General features: G+C 39.8%; 1 pseudogene; it reads right to left on the reverse strand.

Moving 5' to 3' along the window:
• Window positions 1-194: 194 nt before the first annotated feature.
• On the reverse strand, window positions 195-7079 carry LOC118357467 (phosphatidylcholine:ceramide cholinephosphotransferase 1-like; annotated as a pseudogene).
• Between the last annotated feature and the right edge of the window lie 14191 nt (window positions 7080-21270).

Here is a 21270-nt window from a genome sequence, read left to right on the forward strand (position 1 = left end):
CAATAAAATAAATCTCCGCCTTGTCCAAAGGTGGCTTTTGTTACATAACTATTAGATTTCACATAGTATGTTCACTCCAAAAGGTCATAGATGTGTATGGTTGATTACAGAATGATATAATATTATACACGTGACCAAACTGAGCAGAGAAAGATCACTTCTTCCGTACATAAATACAACAATCACAGATTAAGTCTGCTAAATATGATTTATTTCCTATCGATACATTTTTCCCATGGTTACACCACAATCAGCTCTTCCCATTGGGTGGTTAACAGGACAGTTCTGAGGTCTACATTTCATTTGAGGAGAGGGGCATTTGGATCAGCCTTCATCAGTAAGCAGAGACATTGTCATGACCCCTCAATAAAACCTCACTGTGTTAACCTCTCTCTCCATCATACTGACCGACAATTTGGTCAAGGGACAGCCCACATAATGCAGCTATTTGGCATAATAGGCAAGAAATGACATGACATAGAGTCTAATATTCCCATAACAGAGAAAAACAAGAGCAATAATCAATGTAATAAATAAATCAATAGAAAATAAGAAGTGAGTCAGGATTTATTTTTTCAAACCATGACTGCCTTGGAAAGACACTGACAGGATTCAAATAATTACATGATTCTTTACATTCAGAAACAAGGAGAAAATGTAATGGAGTCATAATTGTAATGGAGTCACCAACTGTCAAAGCAGCTCACAGATTACTGCACCTGAACATAGCCCACCTATAATTTAGCCCAAACAACTACCTCTTTCCCTACTGTATTTAATTAATTTATTTTGCTCCTTTGCACCCCATTATTTTTATTTCTACTTTGCACATTCTTCCACTGCAAATCTAGCATTCCAGTGTTTTACTTGCTATATTTTATTTACTTCGCCACCATGGCCTTTTTTTTGCCTTTACCTCCCTTATCTCACCTCATTTGCTCACATCGTATTTAGACTTGTTTATACTGTATTATTGACTGTATGTTTGTTTTACTCCATGTGTAACTCTGTGTCGTTGTATGTGTCGAACTGCTTTGCTTTATCTTGGCCAGGTCGCAATTGTAAATGAGAACTTGTTCTCAACTTGCCTACCTGGTTAAATAAAGGTGAAATAAAATAAAAAATAAATAATTGTTCAAGTGTGTGTGTGCTATATCGGCGATCAGCGTCAGGATCACTCAAGCATCGTCCTATCTGTTCCAGTCTAAATACTGATGTATAACTTTAAAACGGTCATTCAATTCAACATGAATACATTAGTGAGGACACTGCTACACTTACTATACAATCATAACAAGAAAGGCACTGAGGAACATTGTTACTAATTCTTATCTCATTTTCACTCTCTTGTCTCCCAAATGTAGCAATCTAAAGCATTAATTTGAAAAATAAATCTGTTATATTAGACTAGTCTCATTGGCTAGACGTAACATAGTAAATGTAAATCTGGGACACTGAAATTAGTGGTTGCTGAACATCTAGCATTACGTGTTTTATTTAGTCTCATCACGGACAACTTTAGCATTCTATTTAATTAGCGACTTTGCAAGTACTTACTACTTTTTAGCTACTTTGCATGTTAGCTAACCTTTCCCCTAACCCTTTAACCTAACTCTTAACCCTATCCCAAACCGTAACCTCTAGCTTAGCTAACGTTAGCCAGCTAGCTAACTGTAGCGTTAGCAACCTGGCCACCTAGCTAACGTTATCCACAACTAATTGGAATTCGTAACATATCATATATTTAGCAAATTCGTAACATATTATACGAATTTAAATTCGTAAGATATTGTACGAATTGCAATTTGTAACATATCATACAAATTGTAATTCATAACATAATACGAAATGGATGATGAACATTCACAAAAGAATGCATACCATATGAAATGTAAAATAGCATACGAAATGGAGTGTCTTGGATTTACATACAGAATAATACGAAATGCTCTGAGACCACGTTGTTCATATACTTAGAAAATGATTTGCACTACAAAAAGCGCCTCTTGCTTCATGACCGGTCAGTTCTCAACGCAACAGCGCGTCTTTGAACCAAAACATGAAAGACTAAAAATTTGGGTCAGCCCAAATGCCGTGACAAACATGCTTGTTTCGTTCAATTTCAGCAACAGAGTATCTGTAACAATTACAGAGAGATATATTGGCGTTGACCAACATAGTTACATGTCCTATTGTTAACTGAACTAGATCTGGACCTGCCAGTGAAAATGCTTGCGATCCATTCACTGGAAACCCTTGTGAAATGTTTTGGTGGAAACAATGGTTTGGGGGGGGGGGGGGCAGTTCCTCCTGTCATGGGCACGCAGTGTCGATGCGGCTGTACTTCACTTGACTCCACTGGGCCGGTCGCCATGACAGCGGCATCTGGTAGTTCCGAGGGACGATGCCTGTGACATTCTGTTCAAGGTACTGGAAAAATCGGTACCACCACACCCTTGAGAAAAAGTTGCTCTGCGATGACTCCTTTAGCTTCTGTGAAACAAATAAAAATGTTCATGAATAACACCATTCCATAATTGTTGAACATACAAGTAACATTAGTCCATTATAGGGTAATCACATTGGTTATTCCACTAGTCAGTGTGACCAAATATAGACTTACTTACTTGCTGGTTGGCCATGGTGTGGTACCACCAGAATAGGCCGTGTGGTGATGAAGTAAGCCACCGCCACGTCTATAGAGTAGTGGTCATGAGCCAGGAGAATGCAGAAGAGTCCCACAGCACAGAGCAGCCAGCAGATCCAGTGGTACCACCATAACTTTTTGGGGGAATCTGTGAGAAACAGAAAATACCTTTTATTTCATGCGACCAATCAAACATGTGTTTTTTCAACAGTCAGATATCAGATTGAATCGTTCTTACAATATACCACCAGGTGTCTCTGTTGCTCCAAAATAAACATTATAGACAGGTTTTTACTAAGAGAGGCTATGCAGTAGTTTTGTGTAGCCTACTTACACTCTTTAATGAAGAGATAGATGAGTGTCAGCATGACTGTGTGGCCACTGTAAAGGTAGTCCCCACACATGTGGTGGGAGCCAGTGATGGTCAGGCCTCCTCCTGCAATCATCTTCATCACTCGGCTCATTTGAGATGCCCAGTCACCAAACAGCTACAACAGGAAGGAAACATCACAAAAGTGTGTGAAGTTAGTGTGCTCCAGAAAAGCACAAGCACATAAACTTAGACTTACTCAACAACAATACAGTAACATTTGTATCTGTGTAAGGGGCCAAAGGGGAAGTGTTAGCCTACTATTTAGGAGTGTGAACTGAACTAATTATGTTAAACCTGTTCTGACGATTAGAAGCTGATCATATATGATGAGACTAAGTTAAAAGAAGGCCTCCAGTCAGTGACGCTGGCCCCTAGCCAAACGGTTTCAACAGTATCGCTAATTATAGTTAGATTCACAGGAAATTATAGTTAGACTCACCCCTACGATGTTCACTAGGTTTATACACTATGACTCACACTAACTTTAGGGGGGGAACTCTCACGAGGAACACACTGATTCACCACTGCTTCGTGATATCACTGAACAAACGTGCTAACGGTCAGGAGCATTGAGGTTAGCCACAGTAGGCGAAGTCATCATGTGCAGTCCCCCCAAAAAATTCCAGCCGTTGAGTCTCGAAACCGTTCCAAATATATTGACGTCTTAATGGGAGGGCATACAGTAGATCAGCTTTTACTACAGCATGGCTGAGGCGAAACTGCTGAAGAAATGGGTCTACAGTCATATCGACAAATGCCGTCTACTATCCATTAAAATGTGACCAACGTTGCCAAACAAACAAAAATAAACCCTCCAAAGAGGCATACATAACCTGTTTTTGTTTAATGTGAGAACATATCCAGTTCTTTTTTAACCGACACTAGCTACGTTTCCATTAACTTGTCCAGTGAATTTGTTGTCGTGCCATTTAACTAGCTTTTGTCGATATAAATGGCTAGATGTAACAAAAGAAACAAACAAACGAACCTACAGTGTCTAATACAAAATAAGTGGTTGAAGTGTTTCCATTACCCATTTAGGCAAATTGCGCATTAGGCCTAATAAAAGGGCGACAGCCTCTGAAGCATAATGCCATCCCACCTATCTGGTTCATGTCTCAGATAGCATGTGAAAGCCAGCATGGATAGAATGCAATAATTGACTAATATTTGCCATATTCTAATAATTATCATGTGTCAACATATCGCTACAGTCGTGCCATGGTGAAACTTGCTCTCCTATTGATCTAAAATAATTGGATGGTGAAACTTGACAGCCAATCAGGAAAGCAAGGTGAAGCCATTAAGGCATTATTGAAAGTCAGGACAATCCTTGTCCTACAAAAAAACACACTTTTTTTATAGTTGGAAAAAAACAACATATTTTCCAAGCAGTAGTCACTTAGAATGATTCTATGGTATATTGGCATTCGCACAATTTAGTGTGCCTCCCGCCACCTACTGTGTGGGATGTACAAACCAAAAAATAAATAAATAAACCAAACAACTGTTCCGTTAAAAATCTAAATAGATCTGATCCCTACACAGGCTCAAGAAGAGCCTGGGAGGGCAGGCCATCTTCCGGCGCCAGTACCGCTTGCAAGTCTTCAGATGCAAAATCCTTGAGTCCCCCCAAAAAATTCTGCTGGAGCCACAATAATGTCCAGTTTCTTTGACTTCTTTGAGACGTAAAGTCCACCCTTTTAACACAGAGTATCTTTTGACTGGCAGCAAACATTTACTACAGGCTGTGGTGAATCCACTACTATATCTTAACTAGCATCACTTGTTTTCTCAACTCCTTTAAATCACCTCTGCGGAGGTGATTTGAATGACCAATAACTTTGCTCTAAACTTGTTTCTGATCAATTCACCATGCAGCCAACATGACCGAGTGGCGCAGATTACTGTTCAATTTGAGAAGGGCCGTCCTCCCTCACCTCTTTTTCCACCATTCACGTCACGGCAGAGGTGGAAAAGGTACCCAACTGTCATACTTGAGAAAAAGTAAAGATACCTTAATAGAAAATGACTCAAGTAAAAGTCAACCAGTAAAATTCTACTTAAATTAAAGTCTAAAAGTATTTGGTTTAAAATATACTTAAGTATCAAAAGTATAAATATTGTCTAATTCCTTATATTAAGCAGCATTTTTTTTTTTTTACATTTACGGGAAAGCCAGGGACACACTCCAACACTCAGACATCATTTACAAACAAAGCATTTGAGGTTAGTGAGTCAGCCATATCAGAGGCAGTAGGGATGACCAAGGATGTTCGGTTGATAAGTGCGTGTTTTTGGCTATTTTCCTGTCCTGCTAAGCATTCAAAATGTAACAGGTACTTTTGGGCGTCGAGGAAAATGTATGGAGTAAAAAGTACAATATTTTCTTAAGGAATGGAGTGAAGTAAAAGTAGTCAAAAATATAAATAACAAAGTGAAGTACAGAGACTGAAAAAAAACTACTTGAGTAGTACTTTAAAGTATTTTTTACTTACAGTTGAAGTCGGAAGTTTACATAGACCTTAGCCAAAAATATTTTTCACCATTGCTGACATTTAATCCTAGGAAAAATTCCCTGTCTTAGGTCGGTTAGGATCACCACTTTATTTTAAGAATGTGAAATGTCAGAATAATAGTAGAGAGAATGATTTATTTCAGCTTTTATTTCTTTCAGAAGTTTACATACACTCAGTTAGTATTTGGTAGCATTACCTTTAAATTTTTAACTTGGGTCAAACATTTAGGGGAGCCTTCCAAAAGCATCCCACAATAAGTTGGGTGGATTTTGGCCCATTCCTCCTGACAGAGCTGGTGTAACCGAGTCAGGTTTGTAGGCCTCCTTGCTCGCACACGTTTTTTCAGTTCTGCCCACACATTTTCTATAGGATCCAGGTCAGGGCTTGGTGATTGCCACTCCAATACCTTGACATTGTTGTCCTTAAGCCATTTTGCCACAACTTTGGAAGTATGCTTGGGGTCATTGTCCATTTGGAAGACTCAGTTGTGACCAAGCTTTAACTTCCTGACTGATTTTGATATGTTGCTTCAATATATCCACACAATTTTCCTCCCTCATGATTCCATCTATTTTGTGAAGTACTTCCTCCTGCAGCAAAGCACCCCCACAACATGATGCTGCCACCCCCATGCTTCACATTTGGGATGGTGTTCTTCGGCTTGCAAGCGTCCCCCTTTTCCCTCCAAACATAACGATGGTCATTATATCCAAAGAGTTCTATTTTTGTTTCATCAGACCAGAGGACATTTCTCCAAAAAGTACGATCTTTGTCCCCATGTGCAGTTGCAAACCGTAGTGTGTCTTTTTTTATGGCAGTTTTGGAGCAGTGGCTTCCTCCTTGCAGAGCGGCCTTTCAGGTTATGTCGATAAAGGACTCGTTTTACTGTGGATAGAGATACTTTTGTACCTGTTTCCTCCAGCATCTTCACAAGCTCCTTTGCTGTTGTTCTGGGATTGATTTGCACTTTTCGCACCAAAGTACGTTCATCTCTAGGAGACAGAACGCGTGGTATGACGGCTGCGTGGTCCCATGGTGTTTATACTTGCGTGGTATTGTTTGTAGAGATGAACGTGGTACCTTTAGGCACTTGGGAATTGCTCCCAAGGATGAACCAGACTTGTGGAGGTCTACACAATTTTTTTCTGAGGTCTTGGCTGATTTATTTAGATTTTCCCATGATGTCAAGCAAAGAGGCATTGAGTTTGAAGGGAGACCTTGAAATACATCCACAGGTACACCTCCAATTGACTCAAATGATATCAATTAGTCTATCAGAAGCTTCTAAAGCCATGACAATTTTCTGGAATTTTCCAAGCTATTTAAAGGCACAGTCAACTTAGTGTATGTAAACTTCTGACCCACTGGAATTGTGACACAGTGAATTATAAGTGAAATAATCTGTCTGTAAACATTTTTGGAAAAATGACTTGTGTCATGCACAAAGTAGATGTCCTAACCGACTTGCCAAAACTATAGTTTTTGTGGAGCAGTTGAAAAACGGTATAGTTTGTGTGGAGCGGTTGAAAAACGAGTTTTAATGACTCCAACCTAAGTGTATGTAAATTTCTGACTTCAACCGTAAGTACTTTATGCCACTACATCATGGGCCATAGAACGGTCCCAGCATGATCGAATCCGCCCTCTGAATGGGGCTCCGGTGTATAACGACCAGTGGTGGTGAGTATAACCAGATATTGGAATATAATTACTTAGGTTTTAGAATTAGGTTTCTCCCTACAAAAGGGCTTTATTACAGACAGAAATACTCCTGAGCACCCCAGTCCAACTAGGGCAAAATGAAATAATGGCTGCAGGTATGGTAGTAGCCAACAAATATCTGAGTATGACTAATACAGTGAACTAGAATCAAGAACTGTAATGGCATTGCCAGCCTGAATCTAATCCAATCTGGAGCTACAGTCAGTCTAATGCATCTGTAAAGCATAAAATTAGGGTTTCCATTAGTTACCACAGTTAAAAAGTCAAAAATGTATTTAAACAAAAATGTGCTTTTTGGTCTTAATTTAAGGTTAGGCATAAGATTAGCGGTGTGGTTAGGGTTTATCACATTTTAAGAAGAAACATTTTAGAAATAGGGGGCCTGTATGACTTTGTAGCTTGACCCGAGTTACTTCCTTGATGACACAGACAGCTTCATCAAAGGTAATGAGAGTTCTGTGAAAAGTTTTAAATTAATTTCCCAGCCAAGCAGATACATGTAGTAATCATTTTGGATGTGAATTGGATTATCAAAGAGCTTTGTCCTTTCTTATAACAAAATGCAATTTACCTCATAAGATGAGGAAGTACATTGTTTGTAAGGATTGCCTGCTGTAATTGTTTCGGAGATATCCAGTTTGCAGCCTAACATGCAACATAGAGAAGACCAGCAAGAGGACCCTCAGCATCACGCAGACATGCCCTCTCTGTGAGCATTCCTATAAATGGAACAGGGAGGACACTTGAATCAGGTTGGTGACATTTGACCTCGTCAAAGTTCAAAACAGTTTTGAGTTTTGTCCCAATTCACCTTCATAACGTAGCCTGGTGGAACCAGCCTGATCGACATTCTATTTCACTTCACATATCATGATATCTGAAGTGAAATAAAAAGGTGAATTCAGCGATCAGGTTGGTTCCACCATGCTAATCATAACCACCATTGATAACGTACTCAATGCTGTGTGTGTGTGTGTGACCAACCAGTGTCTTTGATGAGGGGCCAGGAGCTGACCTACGCTGTCATGAGCCTGGAGCTGATCTATACTGTCATGGGCTAGGAGCTGATCTACGCTGTCATGCCCATTAATGGGGCGCCAGAATTAGGTAGGTTTAGTCTGACCTGTTCAAACATAGTATATGTTTGTTTGTCAGATATCACCTATCCTAACTGCCATTGGTTATAGAACAGTGACTATGTGTGTATGTGTTCACAGATGCATCTATGGAGCGGGCACATGGAGACTTGCAAGATGATGTGATCAAGTCCAGACTGACAGAATGGCTTGATACGGATGTCTCTGAATGGAGAGCCCTGGTACTCAGCATACCATTTTACTAGACAACTTTCACTTGTATTGTCTTTTTAATTATTGAATTGATGATATCAGCCAAGATGGGGAAGGAAAAACCTTGAGTATTCTGTACCAGGATCAGGGAACTCCTGTTGTATACGGGACACCACACAGAAAGGTATGACCACTCTGACATGTTTGCCAAGGTAGCTCCATTACCACCAGACAAAATGCCAATAGGCACAGTATCTGTATCAGCTGGGAATGACAATGAAAGGCGCACATTGATATATTATAAAAACACTGCTTCTACGGTATTACTACATTTGAAAGTTATCAAAACACTTAGTTTAGAACATCTACATAAATTCAGCAAGTCACCATACATCTATCTACCTGTAGTTATTGAACTCAAACTGCAGGAGATTAGTTTGTTGTGATTGAGTGGGGGAAAATGGATACGGGCAAGGTTCTGACATATGGGTGTGTCTTGGTGGTGGTAAGCATGTTAGGTTTCCAAACTGCCTCCTCTAATTCACCTTTTTAATCATAACAGCACAATTAATAGGCCTATGCTACAAATTAAACACATTTTTTTTATACATCTGGTTCGTAGGATATATAAATTCAGTTCAATGTCAATAACATAGCCTAATATTTTAAATCTGATTACATTGAAAAAATCCCCAATGCCCTGGACGTTCTGCCTCCCTAGGTGAGACAAAAATAATTACATCTTAGACATCCTTATGAATCTAAGCATGGCACTTTCAAAGGTTACCTTTCCACCCAGACAGAGGCTCTACTGACACAGAAAACTGTAAGCTTCAACTGCTTACTCCGTTGTATAACCCAACAACAGAAGTGCTTCCCTTTATTTAATCTCCTCGAATATTATAGGCTGCAGTTTAGCTTCAGTTTGACATAGAGAGGAATCAATATATCCCCATATGCATCGGAGTCACGTCTTTCGCGGGCATTTTAAAGCTTCTACCATAAGGCATCACTGAGTTGAGCATTGTTATAGAATGCTTGATATAATCTGGATACCTTTTAAATATTTGTAAAAAAAAAAATGTTTTAAAAGGCAAACAATAGATTTCCTTTTCTTTAACTTCTACAGGATCGGTGGGTCCCCTGCAGGACGTTGAGCTAACATATGCTAATCGCATTAGCCTGAGGTTGTAAGTAACAAGAACATTTCCCAGGACATAGACATATCTGATATTGGCAGAAAGCTTAAATTCTTGTTAATCTAACAGCACTGTCCAATTTACAGTAGCTATTACAGTGAAATAATACCATGCTATTGTTGAGGTGAGTGTACAGTTTTGAACATGAAAAGTTATTAATAAACAAATTAGGCACATTTTGGGAGTCTTGATACAACCATTTGAACAGAAATGCAATGGTTCATTGGATCAGTCTAAAACTTTGCACATACACTAAATCTAAATGGACCTGGGCTGGAATAATACATTATGGCATTTCTCTTGCATTTCAAAGATGGTATATAAAAAAAAGTTGGTTTGTTCTTTGTACTATCTTTTATCAGATCTAATGTGTTATATTATCCTACATTCCTTTCACATTTCCACAAACGTCAAAGTGTTTCCTTTGATGGTACCAAGAATATGCAAATCCTTGCTTCAGGGCCTGAGCTATAGGCAGTTAGATTTGGGTATGTCATTTTAGGCGAAAATTTAAAAAAGGGGAGTATCCATAATTTCTGCACTCTGATACATTTCACCAGTGAATTTCTTTGGTTTAGAGATTGTGCCTCTTTTCTCATTGTTTAAAAAAAAATATTTGCTTCCTGATTGTTTCAAATCTAAGAGACAAAAACTATTTGCTACCATGTCTCTATAGATCACTTTTAGTTAAAATGATATCCACTAGTAGTAGCTGGCTAACTTTAACAGGCTAGGTTAGGCTACTGCCTTAATCACTAATCGTTTTCGTCACAAACATTTGTTTTAATCCCATATAATAATAATAATAATCCCATATAAAACACACACATCACCATAGCTACAAATGATAGTGGGAGTGAATTTGGGGAGAAGCGGGAATGGGGTGGGGGCGGGAACTGCAGCAACGCCTTGAGCTGTGGCTGGGGTACCACGGGCGGTATAGTAGCCAATCAGGGGCACCAGCCAATTGTCAAAATGCCGCCCCAAATTCAAGTGCCGCGGCCAAATCTTGCCTAATGGTAGGGCCGACCCTGCTCATGACGGAAGCCTGGAGGTTTTTATTGTAGGCGTGAATATAGTGTATTTCAACGTCATATCTAGATGATAATAGGCTACACTGATAGCTCGTGCTTGGCTGCCAAATGTATAGGTCTCCCCATAATATTTAAATTGATGAAGTGTAAACCTAATCATTATTTTAGCGATCCATCCATGATAGACGTCCTTCCTAATAACAATGCCCCACATCCTGCTGATTTGAGCTGCTTAACCGTATTTGCACTTGACTGTGTTTATGGATGAGAAAGTGAACTTGCCATTTCCAAAACGTTTAGCGGGGATGGTGCTTTGCAATGTATTGTCTAGGACAGGGCTCTCCCTGATTTAGCGCATCTGATTCCATAATTAGCTGGTTGATAAACTGAAACAGGTTAGTTACAACTGGGGTTGGAGTGAAACCCTACTGGAAGGTAGCTCTCTGGGAACAAGGTTGGAGAGCCCTGACCTAGGACATCAACAGCCAGCCAGGGTTTCATTAAATAAGCTATAGACAATATTTTTTTTATTGCACATTTAGTCCTAATTAATCTGATGCATTTGGCAATGTTCAAAGTTAATTCACTGGCACTATGAAGAATAGCTTAGCCATACTCATTGATAGCCTAATATATACTGTCACAAGCCTTTTTATGTCTCTATTTTGGTTTGGTCAGGGTGTGATTTGGGTGGGCATTCTATGTTTTGTTTTCTATGTTTCTTTATTTCTATGTTTTGGCCGGGTATGGTTCTCAATCAGGGACAGCTGTCTATCGTTGTCTCTGATTGGGAATCATACTTATGTAGCCCTTTTCCCTCCTTCAGGGTGAGTAGTTAACTTTGTTAGAGGCATTCATAGCCCTGTTAAGAGTCACGGTCATTTTGTATTGTTTGGTGGTTTTGTTGGCGACATTTCTAATAAAGAGGAATATGTACGCTCACCACGCTGCACCATGGTCCGTTTCTTACGACGCCCGTGACATATACTTTATTATAAACTGGGTGGTTCGAGCCCTAAATGCTGATTGGCTGACAGCTGTGGTATATCAGACTGTATGACAAAACATTTCTTGCATGTAGGACCTGCCTTGTTGATAGTGTTGTTAAGAAGGCAGAGCAGAGCTTTATTATGGACATACTTCTCCCCATCTTAGCTACTGTTGTTTCAATATGTTTTGCCATGACAGTTTACAATCCAGGGCTACTCCAAGCAGTTTAATCATTTCAACTTGCTCAATTTCCACATTATTTATTAGATGATTTGGTTGAGGTTTAGGGTTTAGTGAATGATTTGTCCCAAATACAATGCTTATAGTTTTAGAAATATTTAGGGCTAACTTATTCCTTGCCACCCAACTTGAACCTATCTGCAACTCTTTGTTAAGTGTTGCAGTCATTGCAGTCGCTGTACATCATGTATAGTGTCGAGTCATCCGCATACATAGACACTCTGGCTTTACTCAAAGCCAGTGGCATGTCGTTAGTAAAGATTGAAAAAAGCAAGTGGCCTAAACAGCTACCCTGGGGAATTCCTGATTCTACCTGGATTATGTTTGAGAGGCTTCCATTAAAGAACACCCTCTGTGTTCTGTTACACAAGTAACTCTTTATCCACATTATAGCAGGGTGTGTAAAGCCATAACACATAAGTTTTTCCAGCAGCAGACTATGATCAATAATGTCAAAAGCTGCACTGAAGTCTAACAAGATAGCCCCTACAATCATTTTATCTTCAATTTCTCTCAGCCAATCATTTGTGTAAGGGCTGTCCTTGTTGAGTGTCCTTCCCTATAAGTGTGCTGAAAGTCTGTTTGAAAGTCAATTTGTTTACTGTGAAATAGCATTGTATCTGGTCAAACACAATTTATTCAAGAAGTTTACTAAGGGTTGGTACAGGCTGATTGGTCGGCTATTTGAGCCAGTAAAGGGGACATTACTATGGTTAGGTAGCGGAATTACTTTTGCTTCCCTCCACGCCTAAGGGCACACACTTTCTAGTAGGCTTATATTAAAGATGTGGCAAATAGGAGTAGCAATATCATCTGCTATTATCCTCAGTCATTTTCCATCCAGATTGTCATTGTTGATAGACAACACAATTATTTTGATCTCTTTCACACTAAGTTTTTGGAATTCCAAATTCCAATACTTGTCTTTCATAATTTGGTCTGATATACTTGGATGTGTAGTGTCAGTGTTTGTTGCTTGAATGTCATCCCTAAGTTTGCTCATCTTGCCAATGAAAAAGTCATTGAACTAATTGGCAATATCAGTGGGCTTTGTGATGAATGAGCCATCTGATTCAATGATTGATGGAGCCGAGTTGGACTTTTCCCCCAAAATGTAGTTTAAGTTGTCCCAAAGCTTTTTACTATCATTCATCTTTGTTTCACAGTATAGCTGCTTTTTATTTTTATCTAGTTTAGTTACGATTTCTTAATTTGCAGTACGTTTGCCAATCAGTTGGGCTGCCAGACTTACTTGCCATACCTTTTGTCTCATTCCTCTCAACCATACCGTTTTTCAATTCCTCATCAATCCACAGGGATTTCACAGTTTTTACAGTAATTTCATTAATGGGTGCATGCATATTAATAACTGGAATAAGCAATTTCATAAATGTACCAAGTGCAGCGTATGGTTGCTCCTCATTACACACCAGCAAATATTCTTTACATCAACATATGAATCACTACAAAAAGTATTGTATGACCTCTTATATACTATATTAGGTCAAGTCTTTGGAACTTTGGTTTTCCTAGATATGGCTATTATATTGTGATCACTACATCCTATAGATTTGGATACGGCTTTAAAGCAAATTTCTGCAGCATTGGTAAAGATGTAATCAATACATGTTGATTATTTCATTCCTGTGCTGTTTGTAACTACCCTGGTAGGTTGACTGACAACCTGAACCAGGTTGCAGGCATTGGTTACAGTTTGAAGTTTTTTATTGAGTGGGCAGCTTGATGAGGGCCAGTTAATATTTAAATCGCCCAGAAAAGATACCTCTATTGATATCACATACATTATCAAGCATTTCACACATATTATCCAGATCCTGACACATGGTGGTCTATAGCAGCTTCCCACAAGAATGGGCTTTAGGTGAGGCAGATAAACCTGGAGCCATATTACTTCAACAGTATTTAACATTAGATCATCTCTAAGCTTTACAGGAATATGGTTCTGAATATAGACCGCAATACCGCCCCCGTTGGAATTTCTGTATTTTCGGAAGATGTTATAACCATCTATTGCTACCACTGTATCATCAAAGGTATTATCTAAGTGAGTTTCAGAGATAGTCAGAATATGAATGTCATCTGTTACAAGCAAGTTATTGACTTCATGGACTTTGTTTCTCAGGCTGCATATGTTAATATGAGCTATTTTTTAGCACTTGTATGGGTTGCTTGATTGTTTTTAATGCTTTACTGGGAAGCTTATCAGAAGTAGACTTGCTCATGTGAGTGAGCTGCACAAAGTGTTCTTCCTACTAGGTCACACCGCCTCAGTGCTAACAGTGTAACTCTGTAGGATAAACAGATCTATTCGGTGCAATTAGGGGTACATAAATTAAGTTACTTACATTGTGTTTGCCAATGCCCCTAGGATCATGTACATTTGATGTAGTATTATGACGACTCATTGTCACAATGGTAGGGATTAACTGAGCTGTTCTTGAATCATTGAAAAGTAATTGTTTCAACGTAGCATTGAAATGCGTGGACAAAGTCCAGCAGAGCTAAAGTAATCTTTTAGCCAGATGTGTAATTTCAGCAGTCTTCTGAATCTTTCACACCCACGGCCCAACGATGGTACTGAACCTGAAACAATTGGTGTAACGTCGTTCTTCGTTTGTTGAAAGAGAGTCGGACCGAAACGCAGCTTGGTGGTTACTCATGACTTTAATGAAAAAAGCGACACATGAAATAACAATACAAATACAAAAACAATAAACGGAACGTGAAATCTAATTACAGCCTATCTGGTGAAACTACACAGAGACAGGAACAATCACCCACGAAATACACAGTGAAACCCAGGCGACCTAAATACGGTTCCCCATCAGAGACAACAAGAATCACCTGACTCTGATTGAGAACCGCCTCAGACAGCCAAGCCTATACTAGACACACCCCTAATCAACCACAATCCCAATGCCTACAAAAACCCCAATACGACAATACAATAAACCCCATGTCACACCCTGGCCTGAACAAATAATTAAAGAAAACACAAAATACTTAGACCAAGGCGTGACAATTGGCTGTATTTTTTTGTCTTTTAATGCTAAAATCAGTTCTTTAAAATCCATTTCCAAATGTTCTGAGCTAGCCGTCGTGATGTCATTTGACCCCACAGAGTCAGCTCCCGGCATCTGTCGTAGAACAGTCAGAAGCAGCCTTGTGATGTCATGTACTCGTGCTCCTGGGTAGCACAGGGTTTTTGACTTGAGAATCAAGGTTTTTGCCTTGATGACAGCTGGTGATGTTGAATGGGCCGGTCTCTCAGGCAGCCTTCCGGTCTGATGAGGGTGGGAGCTCCAAGAATTTGAACCCGAGGTAGAATCCACCAGAGAGGACGAAGACGCAGGTACCTCAGGATCCGGAGCTGATCTTGAATGGGAAGCCCTCAAGGAAGAATGCGGCAGAACCTCTGGATCTAGGACGGCAAAGCTGTTTCTGGTCTGTGTCAAATCCGGGCTCAACATCTCCATGGAGACCCCCGTTGCCAGAGGACGCTTTCTTCGACTTAATTCGGCGAGTGACGTGGCTGGTTAGTTGGGTCGAGAACAGCTCTGTTCTCCAGGGAAGGGGAGACCCCTTCAGGGATGGAACCCTGTTGAGCACCGGCCAGTCGGCTGTGGAGAGCTGGCATGCCAGCAAATCTTCCACCAGACCAGAGAGGCGTCCGGCTACTGGGGTGGAAGAAAAAGAAAAAGTAGGCTGGCGTGGATTCCCCAGTAGCTTGTGTTTGCTACTTGCTTGCTAAGAGTAGCTACTTCGCTCCTGTAGCAAGCCATTACTACATTGAAAGTCAGCGCGGTCCACATTGTCCTGGAACAAAGCAAAGTCAACATAGCTCCTGCAGCACTGGAAACGTTCAATAGCGATCTCCATTTGAGACCGCCGAGCCAATAATTTCACAAATGAAAAATTTACATTTACTGTATACACTGTTATAACTGGCTTTATCACAGTTGCAGCCAAAAGCATTTGACAGTTACGACGTGTTTCTGGCGGCCTTCTTCCATTACATATTGGTGTTTGGAGCATGCTAGATAGCTAATTAGCACAGGTGGGTGCCTCGGTTTTCCATCTAACTTTCGTAAACACGCGCTGTAATGAAAGATACCTTACTTATGTTTCCAAAGCCGTACCACAAGCAATGAGTGTTCACGTTCAGACCGACCATCAGAGCTCTTAAAGTTCCCCGGGAAGAAGAGTAGCCAAGAGCATGAATGAAAAAAATGAGTCTAATTTAGAACGTCATTATAAAGCAGAATATAAATTGTGGGCCTATTGTGACCATGACGTGGCCTATTCAAAATTGTACGTGGCACAACGTAGAAGTGCTCTCAAATCAGTGTGAATGACAGAGCCACAGAGAGGAACCGTGGGAAAGAAACCTGAATGCCAAGAGTCCGACTTAGCGATCATTGAAATTAGTAATAACATATAGGCCTACAACAGGGAAAGTAGTTATCTTTTTAAACATTAGGGGTGTCCCAAGTGTCCTGTCATCCATTGACATATTTGAAGTCTTCAACCCTGTAGGTCTCATAGGCCAGTGCATTGGACCGTACAACAAATGAGGATATCAAAGAACGAAGTCACACCCCTTGTTGAATAGTTATGTGAGGCAAGAGTGATTGATTTGGGATATCTAGGAGGCTAATTCTTGCAATTTAGTGATTACAGTATCAGTCTGAGCCACAGTCTATATTGAACATCTAAAGGATTTAACACGGTCAAGCAGTTTCACAACATCATTCAAGATAACAGTCAAAAATCACATGATGAGCACTGATTGTGTCATATGATGAATCAGTCGTTACAGGAAGCCTAAGCCTAATGGTACAGACACACTGAGGAATTTGACTGCCGATAGGTACTTAGCACAGTAAGAAGCCGTTCCTTCTCTTGCTAGCACAAAATACGTCCCTGCTGTGAACCGACCTGGCACCGACAAACCTGCAGTGTCTATTGTAGAATCGCAATGCTCATCAGTGGCCGAGAACTTGACTTTGAGACAATCAGAGTTAGGTTCAGTTTGCTTGCTAGCTATCGTTAGCAAAACGGTTAGCGTCGCCATTTAGGACAACATAGCTACCCACTGGGCACAGATGTCAAGTCAACATCAATTGCACGTTGGTTCAACGTCATTTCATTAAAAACAACATTGATTCAACCAGTGTGTGCCTAGTGGGTAGCTAGCTAATCCACGACTCTTGATAGGTAACATGCAGCTGCTTCGTTCAAAAACAAATCCATTGTGATGTAATTATGTTGCTAGCTACGCTAGTTATCTAGTTGTGGCCATCTGGTTATTATCTAGCTAGCAACAACATTAGCACATCTTCCTAGTTAGCTTACATTAGCTACAGTAGGCACAAGCCAAAAAAATCTACTGCCACCTTGTGGCCTGGAGTATTTAAATGAATCAGATTCTTTGTGAACAACAAAACGTTAACTGCCGACACTGTGCAGAGGTGCAAAGTAGTCCACCTATCGGCAGTCAGATTTCTCAGTGCGTCTGACCCATAAAACTAAAAACTAGCCTCAGAACAAAGTTAAAGTACTACCCCCTACAAACGTCAGTTTATTTCCTACTCAGGTCTCTTCAAACCATAATAGAAACACTGAACGTGTATTGCATACAGAGTATTCTCAGTAACCTCACATGGCCAGACAACTATTGATGAGAGAGTGGAAAATCAGTGAGGAATCCATCCTTCGTACTAAAACAGGTGTGTGTGTGTAATAAAAACACTACTTGTGATATCCAGGGTTTGCTCTCCCTGCCATGGTCTTTGATACCCGTGTAAATCTCACTAGGTTAAGGTAACGTTTGTCAAAATATTTTCAGAAATCCACTCTACAAAAAAATGCCTTTCACTTATATTTAGCCAATATTGATCAGAGTTACCTTGTCCTATGGATATCTACACAGTTATACAATTGGCAAGGTGGTGTAAGCCTACACGAAACACAGACCTTATTTTAAGTGAATCTAAAAATATCCTATGGAATAAATTAATGAAGGAACCGCTTTTCAGATTTTGCTAGGTGTCATGGGAATTATGACTCACACTTTGGTAGTCAATTCTTACCATGTCCATTATTAAAATAGGATTTCCTGCATATAGAAATTACAGTTTTTGTTTTCAACATTCATCACAGGTAACTTAAACTCTATTTTTATTCAAACAGTTGAGAGTATTTGTCTCCTAAGAAGACTCTTCGGTATCATTATCACTTCAGAGCTGTGTGTGTGTTTTACAGATGGCAGAGAAAAGCAGAGCACCAGTGTGGGACTATTACATGGAATTGGCACCAGGGAAAGCAAGGTGTCTTATTTGTGATAAAGATGTAAGCATGGGGTCAGCAACAGCTAAATCACAAAATACCACCAACCTGTGGAATCACCTTAAGAACACCCATCCAAAAGCCCATAATATGTATTATATTAAGTTAAACTAAAAGTGTTCATTCAGTATTGTTGCAATTGTCATTGGCTTTTGGATGGGTGTTCTTAAGGTGATTCCATAGGTTGGTGGTATTTTTATATATATATACACACACACATTTTACAAATCGGCCGATCGGCATTGAAAAATCATAATCGGTCGACCTCTAATTTCAACCCTCCTCTCTATTCACATTCAATGGAAATAGGCCTATGTGCATTCAAAGCATTTGCCTCCAGCCACCTAACAGGTGACATTTACTCACTTGGACCAAATCATTTTTGGAGGAAAATGTCAGACTACAGAGTCCACAGAGAGACAGCACGTCATTTTCTCCTCAAAATGTGATGCGAAGTTTCCACTGTGGTGTCTATTGGAGCAGCACATTCTATTTCACGGCAGCTTCTGGTGATTCAACTCAATCTAGCTATTCTAAAATCATTGAGGCAGGAGCGTTAGACCATTTTGTGCCAATTCAAAAACTCAGCTTTTCATCAAGAAACTGCCCTCTTCAACTACCCTACTGGTGACCTCTTTTACTCACGAAAGACAACGTGGGCCAATCCTCTAAATTTGGCCACGGCATCACCTCATTGCTGTCAGACAGCCACACGATTCGGCTTTAGTAAAGCCACGTCAAAGGAGAAGCGGCGGGAGAGGATTAGAACAGGGGACATGGGGTTGTACGGTCTAGGTCTGGTGACCAGCTGGCATCATTTATCGCTTGATGATAACTTCCTTCCCCACTGATCTGATAACACCACCGCAACCAAGCTGGAGCGAGTAGAACCGTAGCTCAGGCCAAAAGGTTGTTGACTGGTTTGGACCATTCAGCAGTGGCGCTGGTGCACAAAAACACGGGCTTTAAAAAACTTGAATATGAGACATCCCCTTAAAAGTATGAGACATATGTAGAGGATCTACACCTCTACATACTTCGGAACAGATCGGCTAATACCTAGAAATAATTATTGACAACGTTCTTCGCAGAGAAGATATTTTTGCGGGAGCAGCCGTAAAAATCATTATGCAACTTCACAAGGTCTACAAATGATCTGCTCTCTATGATACAGTACATTACTAACGTTGGGATTGGGAATGAAGTATGCTGTGAGATAAAAAGTTGCCCATCTCTGCAGTGGCCTTGCCAGTTGAACGGTGGAGGACCATTGCACACTTTTCAGACAGTATGGAAAGCTGCCCGTGCACTTCACACGGGTATTTATTTGTAAGCGAACAACTGAACGTTTGACTTCAGGACACACTTTTTTTTTTTTACCACATTTTTGTTTGTTTTGTTATTTTTTTTGTTGGGAGGGGGGGATTATCCATTTCAAATGATACGTTTATAAAAAATGTACCAGTAGGCTGCCACTCAAAATAAATTAAAAACAGTTAGAAACAGTTTAATTGGTAGTAAATTCAATATATAAAAAAAAGAAATGGGCCTCAACCTCCCATCCCATTCCCCCAACCCCACCCAGCCAAAATGTATTTTCTCCAGAAAACCTCCCTGGTCTTTGTGGTTGAATCTATGTTTGAAATTCACTGCTCGACTGAGGGACCTGAGAGATAATTGTATGCGTGGGGTACAGAGATGAGATAGTCTTTCAAATATCACGTTAAACACTATTATTGCACACAGAGTGAGTCCATGCAACTTATTATATGACTTGTTAAGCACATTTTTACTCCTGAAGTTATTTTGCCTTGCCATAAGAAAGGGGTTGAATACTTATTGACTCAAGACACTTCAGCTTTTAATTTTTTAATTAATGTCTAAAAATGTCAAAAAACATAATTCCACTGACATTATGGGGTATTGTGTGTAGGCCAGTGACACAAATCTAAACTTCATCCATTTTAAATTCAGTCGGTAACACAATAAAAAGTGGGAAAAGGGGTGTGAATACTTTCTGAAGGCACTGTGAAGTACATATACTGTATATTGTTTATTTGTATGTGTTGGGCTTAACTGATATGCTTTACGGAGTTAAGTATATTTGTCAAATTGTTGGAAAACTCTAATGTTAAAACATTTAATAGTAACTGTATCCACTGGCGAATTGGGAGAGTGAGATGATTGCTATCTAAGAGACATCACTTTTTTTGCTGCAGTGCTGCCTGCCAGTAATAGTCTGATTCAGAGAGTCAAGGATTCTAGAGCTACAGTGGGGCAAAAAAGTATTTAGTCAGCCACCAATTGTGCAAGTTCTCCCACTTATAAAGATGAGAGAGGCCTGTAATTTTCATCATAGGTACACTTCAACTATGACAGACAAAATGAGGGAAAGAAAATCCAGAAAATCACATTGTAGGATTTTTAATTCATTTATTTGGTTTCAGGCCACAAATAAGTCATGACATTATTGCAATACAAATTGGTGAATTAAACCTTTTCTTACATTTCTTCAACAAACCGTGGTGGTTTAGGCACTACTGTTGCACAGATGGAAATGAAAACAATGACTCAACTGGACCAAGATCAACTTATTTCCATCCACTTTACAAATATATTTGTTTCGTGTGTCAAACAGGACAGATCCTGCTAGTGTGATTCATAGGGATAACTACCAACAGACACGAACTGTGTGTTTCAGGAATTCTCTCAGTCCATTCCCCCTATTTGCACTAACCAGTGCTTCATCAGCAACAAAAGCAGTTAAATATCAGCTAGATGAGCCAGGACAAAACTTAACGATTGGAGACATTGTAAGAGCCTGAAAAGTGCAAAATCTAAAGCCCAAAAGTGCGACCTCTATTTTAAAACAGCCAAGCTAATTTATC

The sequence above is a fragment of the Oncorhynchus keta genome, chromosome 24 (genome assembly GCF_023373465.1).
Source record: "Oncorhynchus keta strain PuntledgeMale-10-30-2019 chromosome 24, Oket_V2, whole genome shotgun sequence".
NCBI classification, from domain to species: Eukaryota; Metazoa; Chordata; class Actinopteri; order Salmoniformes; family Salmonidae; genus Oncorhynchus; species Oncorhynchus keta.